Source organism: Mesocricetus auratus, unplaced genomic scaffold, assembly GCF_017639785.1.
Source record: "Mesocricetus auratus isolate SY011 unplaced genomic scaffold, BCM_Maur_2.0 Super-Scaffold_100006, whole genome shotgun sequence".
Lineage (NCBI taxonomy): Eukaryota > Metazoa > Chordata > Mammalia > Rodentia > Cricetidae > Mesocricetus > Mesocricetus auratus.
In genome coordinates, this window is record NW_024429190.1 from 44,740,191 (window position 1) to 44,750,773 (window position 10,583).

The 10,583-nt window shown below is 46.2% G+C and overlaps 1 long non-coding RNA gene across 1 annotated transcript in view; it reads right to left on the bottom strand.

Annotated features, from left to right (window-relative positions):
• Positions 1 to 2,119, bottom strand: part of LOC110341695 — a 38,805-nt gene extending 36,686 nt beyond the window's left edge. The window contains exon 1 of the long non-coding RNA XR_002383675.2: positions 2,087 to 2,119. This is a non-coding gene — a long non-coding RNA (uncharacterized LOC110341695). The remainder of the gene's footprint in view (positions 1 to 2,086) is intronic.
• Between the last annotated feature and the right edge of the window lie 8,464 nt (positions 2,120 to 10,583).

A 10,583-nucleotide genomic window follows, 5' to 3' on the forward strand; every position in this document is an offset into this window, starting at 1 on the left:
ACCAGTGTGCATGTGTTAGCTCTACACCTACTCAATGAAGGCATTTTGGAAACCTGGAATCAGTCATGAGGACACATTTGCTCCACAGAAATGAACAAATGCTAAGGCATCAGGGCTTATCTCTTTGAAGGCTAGTTAAGGGTTTACCTGGGAGTGTTGCTCTAAGCCATGGTTTCTACTTCATAGACACCCAGCTTTCAACCTTGAGACATTTTATATACGCAGAAGGTCCACATGGTCGGGCAGTGGGAGGGGATGGGGCTGTGGTTCAGTGGTACAATGCTTGCTGCTCCCTTGCTTACCATGCACAAGTTTCTGGGAAACCCAAGTGAACTGTTTTTGTCAAATGTCGGGCAGCAGCTTATATGTGAGATGGTGGAGCTGGTCACATCTTAACTTTTTTTGACTTTGGTGAAGATTTCTCTCTATGGTACTGGGGCTAGAACCCAAAGCCTCATGCATACCAGGCAAGTGTCCAAACTCACCTAAGTAAAATGAACAAGGCCAAAGAACAGAAATTTCCCAGTACAGTGGGCCAGTAAATAGTTCCTGCTACTCTGATCTGCATGGTCAGTTGCCTTTCTTGCTAATCGCTGGCGTCCTCTAATGTTCTATTCTTGCCCCACCCCCCATCACTGTGCAGTGCTTCCTGTCTGGTTTCTTTCATGCCACAGCCTCACCCACTGAACGCGCGCGCGCGCGCGCGCGCACACACACACGTAGTTTCTCTAAGAGCCCAATAAACAGCACCTCATTTTCTTTTTGGGTATTCTGACAAACAAACAAGAACTTGAAATGGACACTGAAAACATCCAGAAACCAGATGTGCTCCTCCACTTTCGGAGTGGATAAATCAAAACTGAAGTTTACAGCTGCATTTATAACCACACCAGGAAGAACAAAATACCTAGCTTTGATCCTAATAAACAGTGCTGACACAAAGACCTGAGTCTAAAAGGTGTTTAGCTCCCGCAGGGTGCAAGACTTGATTTCACTGAACTCAGTGGCCAGGCTCACCAATGTGATTGACAGATAGAGCCCAAGCAGGAAAACCTTAACAGCCTTTTCTACAGAAATGGCAAAGCTGATCCTAAAATCCATACAGACTTGCAGTGCCCTCCACACAGAACAGTTTTGTAAAAGGACAGAGTTAGAGAGTGCAACCTTCCTGATTGAGGTTTGAGCTAGGCTGTGGTGATCAGGACGGTGCCAAGCAAACGCCAGTGACCAGAAACAAACCAAGTTCTGTGGTCGTTCCATCCGAGGAAACGGTGACAAGACCATTTAGGAGGGAAAGAATCATCTTCAACAACATGTGTTGACTCAATGAAGTCCCTACAAATATGAAGCTGAGCCCTAGTAGGGCCTGAGCTTGATTTGCCGTCACTGCAGCGCAGGCTGGAGTTCCTCCAATTGTGAGGCCTTCTGAGGGTGGAAACTTAATCTTACTACATTGTAAAGAAGTGGGCATCTGAAGTGTGTTTATGATTAGTTAAGACCTTTAGGGTGAGGCATCCCCACACACCCCAATGACTGAATCTTGGTGGCTTTGTAAAAAGACCAGAAAACAGACCTAGACATGCGTACTTCCTATCATGGGATGCCCTGAGCTGACTCAGGACTCTGCCAGCAAGAAGGCCATGGGGAGGTTTGGCTCCTTCATCGTGGGCCAGAACTGTGAGCCAAGATAAACCCCTATATAATTCATCTGGTCGGCGATATCGTGTCATTAGCAACACAAAACAGGTTAAGACAGGCACCAATCTCACACCATATGCAAAAATTAGTTCAAATAGGGCCTGGGAGTACGTCTCAGGGGTCCAGAGCTTGTCCAGCACATCACTAGTCGTTAGAGAGTCTCAGTAAGTGAGAGACTCTAGTCACACAGGCTTGTGCATTTAGTCTGTTTATGTGAATGTCCTGCTAGGCAAGTCTATAGCGACAGAACACAAATAAGCAGGCACCAGCAGCCATGGGTGGAGAGGCTCTAGGGGTGAATGCTTAAGGGGGTTTCAATTGCTGTGAAGAAATGCCATGATAAAAGCAACTCTTGTAAAGGAAAAACATTTAATTGGGGCTGGCTTACAGTTTCAGAGGTTCAGTCCATTGTCATCACAGCGGAACATGGTGGCATGCAGGCAGACACGGTGCTGGAAAAGGAGCTGAGAGTCCTACATCTTGATACAAAGGCAACAGGAAGTGAACTGTTTGCCACACTGAACGTAGCTTGAGCAAAGCCCACCTCCACAGTGACATACTTCTTCCTGTAAGGCTACACCTACCCCAACAAAGCTACATCTAATAGTTCCATTTCCTTCGGGGGCCATTTTCTTTCAAACCACCACAGTGGGTGTGGGTTTGGGGGGGGGACAATGATAAAAATGTTCTGGATGTATATGGTGATGGTAGTTATACACAAAAATAAATAAAAATGACTGAATTGTGTACTTTCTTTTTGGGGGTATACTTTCAACAAAACTGTTAAGACAGTAAAATTTGTGTTACTTTTACTTCAATAAAAATGAAGGTTAAACTATGGTGTCTATCAGTTATGAAGAAGATTGGAGGGCTGTGATAGACAGTGAGTCCCAAAATTAGGCAGAGGTACTTCACCTTGTCACAGAAAATGCAGGACCTGGGAAGACCTTAGGGGCAGAACCAGCCCATTGTGAGGCTTTCTCTCAAGGGAGGAGGGAGATGAGTAATCAAGGATGCCCAGTGACAGGTCAATCTTCACTGTCGGTGTGACTACGTTTATAGTGATGTGAATCCACACTCCTGGGTGTATCAGTAATGGAATTTTCAGAAAGAATTAACTGAAGGGGGAAGGCATGCCCTAAATGTGGACAATACTGTCATCAATAGGGCGGGGTCCTGAGCCAAATGCAGAAGAGAAAGTGTGGCGGGGACTAGCACTTGTCTCTCTCTGCTCCTGACACAGTATGACCAGCCGCCTCATGCTCTTGACACCGCACCTTCAAGACCATGATGGACTGTCACCCAAAATAAGACCCCTTTGATTGGGCATCTTTGTCGTAGAGACGGGAAAGGTGAGCAACGGATTTGGGTATTCCCAAATTCATCAGCCAGGCATGAACCATTAGGAGTGAAAGGGGAAAGTGGCAGAGAGAGGCCTAGAGTCTTATTTATCAAACTCCTTACTTCACCCATGAAACCACTTCTTACAGAAAGGATAACATTTTCCCCCCCACATCAGATCAGAAGTAGGTACAGAAGCCAGGTATAAGCTGGAATAAACTCTCTGGTTACACATCGCTTAGTTTGTGGAAATCCATTAAGTGCTTAGTTTGTGGAAATCCATTATTTTGGATTTTAAAAAATTATATATTTTGCCTGCATGTATATCTGTATACTATGTGCATTCCAGGTGCCCAAGGAGGTCAAAAGTATATCAGATCATTTGTAATTGGAGTTGATTGTGAGTTGCCACATGGGTACTGGAAATTGAACCCAGATCCTCTGGAAGAACAGCCAGTGCTCTTAATCACTGAGCCATCCCTCTGTGAGGAGCCGCCCTCGCTATCCCTATCGCCATTAGAAGATGGCGCTGACATCTGCTGTCAGTTGGAGTTTACCGTTTAAGCTGTGCCTCACCCGTCATCTGGGGTGATGAGCAAACCACCAATCCCGGCTCTACACGTCTCACTCGGAGCTCCTAGGCTTATATAAGGGGCTGGGTTTCTTAGCTTGGGGTCTCCCTTTCAGAAGCTGATCATCTATCTCTCAAGATGTATCAAAGCTTTACTGCAGAAGGATCCGAGTGCCCTGCGTCGTTCTTGCTGGCGAGACGGTAGCGCGGGACATCTGGTGCCGAAACCCGGAAACTCTTCAACTTCGCCGGCGGCGCGGGAGACCCCTCGGAAGACGGGGCGGATTCAGAACTGCAGGGATGTAAGTTCAGAGAGGTATGCTTGATCCTGAACACCCCTTTTCTCGACTTTGGCCTTAGTTTGTCATCACCGTGGGACGGGTCAGTGGAGGCTTTGGTGCTAGTCCTGTTTGTCCTTCTTCTTCATCGTGGCTGGTGCTGACAGAACGGTGCTGTCAGTCTGGTAAAGGAGTCGAGCGCCGTTTTTTTAGATAAGCCGCTAGCACGATGGGATTGTCACAGTCAGTGGTTACTGCCCTACAGACTGTGCTAAAACAAAGAGATCTCAAAATTGCACCACGAACACTTCCAAATTTTGTGAAGGAGGTAGATAGAGTGGCACCATGGTATGCTTGTTCCGGATCCCTCACTGTGGCCTCATGGAACAAGCTAGGTAAAGAACTAGACAGGAAGCATGCAGAAGGAGATCTCCGCTTAGGTACCAAAGCCATTTGGAAGCTAGTTAAAAACTGCTTGGAGGATGAGGCCTGTCACCCTGCTATAGTAGAAAGTCAGGGAACCTTAGAGGAAGTTCAGGATAGCATGTCAGAAACTGAACGGAGTGAGAGAATGGGAGCTCGCAAAAGGAAAGACATGTCTAAGAAAAAAGGCCCTCCCCAAGAAGTTAAGAAAGGGGGGAGAGAAAGAAGGGAGTGATCATTCACCCCCTAACAAATCTAAGAAAAAGAAAAAGCCAGAATCTAGCCTATACCCTACGGTAGAGCTAGAAGCCTTGGAGCTAGATAATTCCGATTCTGACACTCTGGATTCTAGTGAAGAAGGTGGTCTAGAGGAGGAGGTGGCACAGTATGAGGAAGAAAGATATCACCCTGATAGACACCGGCCGCTGAAAACAAAAATGAATGTGAGGCCACCGCCTATAAATCCGGCGGGCTCACGCCCCTCGGCGCCTCCGCAGTATGAGCTTCAGCTGAATACTGGTACTGACTCCTTTTTACCTTTAGAGGAACGGAGAAAAATACAAATGGCTTTTCCAGTATTCAAGAATGCGGAAGGCGGAAGAGTACATACCCCCGTAGATTACAATTTACAATCAAATCAAAGAATTGGCCGAATCCGTTCGTAATTATGGGGTCAATGCTAACTTTACCACAATACAGGTGGAAAGGCTTGCTAATTTTTCCATGACTCCCACTGACTGGCAGACGACAGTGAAAGCAGTGCTTCCCAATATGGGACAATACATGGAATGGAAGGCTCTCTGGTATGATGCAGCCCAGGTGCAAGCTAGAGTTAATGCCACAGCTGAAGATGAGAATCAGAGGCAGTGGACATTTGAAATGCTGACAGGTCAGGGTCAACATGCCCTTAATCAAACCAACTACATCTGGGGCGTCTATGGTCAGGTGTCGGCCGCCGCTATTAAAGCATGGAAGGCCCTCACAAAAAGGGGGAGAATCCAGTGGACACCTTACAAAGATTGTCCAAGGACCCCAAGAGCCATTTTCAGACTTTGTGGCCAGAATGACCGAGGCCGCCGGTCGCATCTTTGGTGATTCAGAACAAGCTATGCCCCTAATTGAGCAACTTGTCTATGAACAAGCAACCCAGGAATGTCGAGCGGCTATCGCCCCTCGCAAAAGCAAAGGTTTACAAGATTGGCTCAGAGTGTGCAGGGAGCTGGGGGTCCCCTAACCAATGCAGGACTAGCTGCCGCCATTTTACAAACGCACAGGCGTAGAGATTTATCTAGTCGAAAAGCTTGTTTTAATTGTGGGAAAATGGGGCACCTTAAGAAAGATTGTCAAGCCCCTGAAAGAACAAGAGAACTGGAGCTTTGCCGTCGTTGTGGTAAAGGTTATCATAGGGCTAGTGAATGCAGGTCAGTCCGGGATATGAAAGGGAGGCTTCTGCCCCCTATTGAAGAACCCAAGGTACCCCAATCAAAAAACGGGTCACGGGGCCCATGGTCCCAGGGCCCTCAGAAATATGGGAACCGATTTCAGAAAAGCAATCAAGAGGAAGTAGAGGCTTCCGAGGAACCCCCGGAATGGACTTGCGTGCCGCCTCCGACTTCTTACTCATGCCCCAAATGAATGTTCAACCGGTCCCAGTCCATTCCCCTGGACCTTTGCCCCCTGCCACCATTGGGCTTATTCTGGGCCGTGGCTCCTTAACTTTACAGGGACTCATTATATATCCTGGGATTGTTGACCCGTATCATAAAGAGGAGATTCAAGTTCTCTGTTCTAGCCCTCGGGGTGTATTTTCTATAAAGCAGGGAGATAGAATTGCACAACTGGTGTTGCTGCCCTCCCTCGGGGATGGAGAAACCTACACTTTACAAAAAAGGGCTATGGGATCTTCTGGAAGTGATTCAGCCTATCTGGCTATACCCCTAAATGAGAGACCTACAATAAAATTGTTAATTAATGGAAAAGAATTTGAAGGGATAATGGATACGGGAGCAGACAAAAGCATTATTTCACTCCATTGGTGGCCGAAGTCTTGGCCCACTGTTGTTTCATCTCATTCTCTACAAGGTCTTGGATACCAGTCCTCTCCTGCCATCAGTGCCTCAGCCTTAACCTGGCGGAACGCTGAGGGCAAACAGGGATGTTTTACCCCCTATGTGTTGCCACTCCCTGTAAATTTATGGGGACGGGATGTGTTACAAACCATGGGCATGACCCTAACTAATGAATACTCCCCCCAGGCATCAGCCATTATGGCAAAGATGGGGTATACAAAGGGTAGAGGCTTGGGTAGGCAAGAACAAGGCAGAATAAAACCCATTACGCAACATGGAAATCGGGGTAGAAAAGGACTGGGTTTTATTTAGGGGCCGTTGAGGCTTCACGACCCATACCGTGGAAAACAGAGGAGCCGTTATGGGTCTCTCAATGGCCTCTATCCTCTGAAAAATTAGAGGCTGTCACAAGATTAGTGCAAGAACAGGAACGGCTGGGGCATCTAGAGCCTTCTACCTCCCCATGGAATACACCAATTTTTGTTATTAAGAAGAAATCTGGGAAGTGGAGATTACTCCATGACCTGCGGGCCATTAACAATCAGATGCATCTTTTTGGCCCTGTTCAAAGAGGACTTCCTTTGCTTTCTGCACTTCCTCAAGATTGGAAGCTTATTATTATAGATATTAAGGATTGTTTCTTCTCTATTCCACTTTACCCACGGGATAGACCAAGGTTTGCCTTCACTATCCCTTCTCTTAATCATATGGAACCAGACAAGAGATTTCAGTGGAAGGTACTGCCGCAAGGCATGGCCAATAGCCCAACAATATGTCAGCTGTATGTGCAGGAGGCTTTGGAGCCAATTAGGAAGCAATTTACATCTTTAATCATGATCCATTATATGGACGATATTCTTATTTGTCACAAAGAGTTAGATGTTTTACAAAAGGCTTTTCCCATGCTGGTGGCTGAATTAAAACAGTGGGGATTAGAGATTGCCTCAGAAAAGGTTCAAATTGCAGATACAGGCCTCTTTTTGGGCTCAATGATTACTCCCAAAAATATAGTTCCTCAGAAAATAGAAATTCGCAAAGACCACTTACAAACATTAAATGATTTTCAGAAACTTCTGGGAGATATAAATTGGTTGAGGCCCTTTTTAAAAATTCCATCTGCTGATCTAAAACCCCTCTTCGATCTCCTGGAGGGTGAGCCTCATATCTCCTCACCCAGAAAATTTACCCCTGCCGCCCACCGAGCCTTACAGATGGTGGAAGAGGCCTTACAGGAAGCACAATTACAACGTATTGAGGAGTCACTACCTTTTAATCTGTGTGTTTTTAAGACAGCTCAATTGCCAACTGCAGTCCTGTGGCAACATGGATCATTACTTTGGATTCATCCAAATGCTTCCCCTGCTAAGATTATTGACTGGTACCCTGATGCTGTTGCACAGCTCGCGCTTCGCGGAATAAAAGCAGCTGTTACGCATTTTGGCAGGGATCCTGATTCCTTGATTGTGCCTTATACTGCTGCACAAGTTCAGACCTTGGCAGCCACATCTAGTGATTGGGCAGTTTTAGTTACTTCCTTTTCAGGACAAATTGATAATCATTTTCCAAAGCATCCAATTTTACAGTTTGCCCTAAACCAGGCTATAGTGTTTCCACAAGTGACAGCTAAAGACCCACTCCCAGATGGGACTGTGGTGTACACTGATGGATCGAAAACTGGTATGGGAGCTTATGTGGTCAAGGATAGGGTTATATCTAAACAATATAATGAAACTTCACCTCAAGTTGTAGAATGTCTGATAGTACTGGAGGTTCTTGAGGCTTTTCCAGGACCCCTCAATATTGTATCAGATTCCTCTTATGTGGTTAATGCAGTTAATCTCCTTGAGATAGCTGGAATAATAAGATCCTCCAGCAGAGTTGCTAACATCTTTCAGAAGATACAAGCTGCCTTGTTAAATAGGAGATTTCCTGTTTTCATTACCCATGTCCGAGCACATTCTGGACTCCCAGGTCCCATGTCCTTAGGGAATGACTTAGCGGACAAGGCTACAAAGCTGGTGGCCGCTGCCTTGTCTACCCACGCACAAGCAGCAAAAGAGTTCCATCAGCGCTTTCATGTGACGGCTGAGACCTTGCGCCGTCGTTTTGCTCTATCCAGGAAAGAGGCTAGGGAAATTGTTACTCAATGCCAGAATTGCTGCGAATTCTTACCTGCTCCCCACGTGGGAATAAACCCATGTGGCATTAGACCATTGCAGATGTGACAAATGGATGTTACCCATCTAACTGGCCTACCTTATAACCCTCAAGGACAGGGCATTGTGGAACGTGCCCATCGTACACTCAAATCATATCTGATTAAACAAAAGGGGAGTATTGAGGATGTTCTACCCTCGGTACCAAGAGTTGCTGTGTCCATGGCACTTTTTACCCTTAATTTCTTGAACTCTGATGCCCAAGGCCACACTGCGGCCGATCGCCACAGTTTAGAGCCTGATAGGCCAAAAGAAATGGTAAAATGGAAAGATGTCTTGACTGATCTCTGGAAAGGCCCGGATCCTATTCTTATAAGATCCAGGGGAGCTGTGTGTGTTTTTCCACAGGAGGAAGAAAACCCCCTGTGGATCCCTGAAAGACTCACTCGAAGAGCTCCTTCACAACTCCAGAATAAGAAGGATGGAGGCCAAGTGGGTGATGAAGACTCTCCTACTCGGGATGATGGTTCCTAGTATGATGGGAGAGTTACGGTGGGCCATCATGTCTACCTTCCCCCTACCGATGCCAGTGATGCAGAATGCCCAGGAGTTCCCTAGATTTTTCACAACTAATAGAGAGTTGGGGCTTGCCTTTTTGCCTTTAGATCCTCAGATACAGAGTTTTCAGGATGAGAGAACCTTGTCATTGGTAGGAAGCTTGTGCTTTACTGTGATTTCTTCATTAAAGGATAATTTTATTCATATGGATCCAGAAAGATCTAATGCTAATCCTTTTGAATTAATGGAAGCTGTACTGATCTTTCTCCTATGGCAATGATTGCTGGAGGATATAGAGAGAAGGGACAGATTGCTTTTGATTGGAAAGGGGCATTAGGCAACAGTCTGAGTGAGGGACAGAGCTCTGGATCATCTGATTGGTCCTCCTCCAATGTTAAGTATACCCCTTTTAAGAGAACTAATTATTCAGCTGTTCCAATTTGTGTTTGGCTGCCCTTTATTTGGGTTGTGAGTAATGATACCTTAGGTAAGAATCAGAAAGAAATAAATTGCTCTGCTTAGAATTGTTTTTATGCATTATGCTGGGATGCTATTAAGCACCCTTTTGCTTTGGTAATGTGCATGCCTCGATTTGTTCCAGTTCCTGTTGAGGTGCCAAGTAGTTTGAGTTTGTTTAGGGAAAAGCGAGATTTTTGGGATCTCTGCTATTATTGTGGGCCTGATAGCCGCCGCCGCGGTTACTGCTTCGGTTACCGCCTCGGCCCTTGCACTTTCCACCACTGTGCAGACAACTCAAACCATTAATGAACTATCGGCCACTGTGACCATGGCCCTAGATAAACAGGCCACTGCCAATTCTCAGATACAAGGAGGCCTGATGTTGGTAAACCAACAGATTAATTTGGTTCAGGAACAATTGGATATATTGTGGCAGATGGCCCAATTGGGATGTGAACAAAAGTTGCCTGGCCTTTGTGTCACTTCAGTACAATATGAGAATTTTACAAGAGCAGCTAACCTGTCAAAAGCTCTGTCTCAACGTTTATTACAGAATTGGACTTTTGAGTTTGAGCAGACACTCCGTGAGTTGAGAATGGCGATCCTGCAAGTGAACTCGACGCGTCTGGATCTTTCTCTGATGGAAGGCCTCTCCTCCTGGATTTCATCTGCATTTTCTTATTTTAAGGAATGGGAGAGGGTGGGATCATTTAGCCTAGTTCTCTGCTGTGGAATAGTGTTGATGCTTTGGATGGTGTGTAACCTCAGAGCCCAAACAAAAAGAGACAAAGTGGTGGTGGCACAAGCACTTGCTGCCTTAGAACACGGAGCCTCCCCTGACATTTGGTTAACCATGTTAAAGCAATAGGTCGCTGGCCTCCCGGCTCTTGCACCCCACGAGGCTAGTCTCATTGCACGGGATAGAGTGGGTAGGCTTCAGCAGCCCAAGGAGTTGCAAGGCTAAGCACTGCACAGGAGAGGTCTGCGGTATAACGACTTTCTCCTGGGAGATAAGTCATCTTGCATGAAG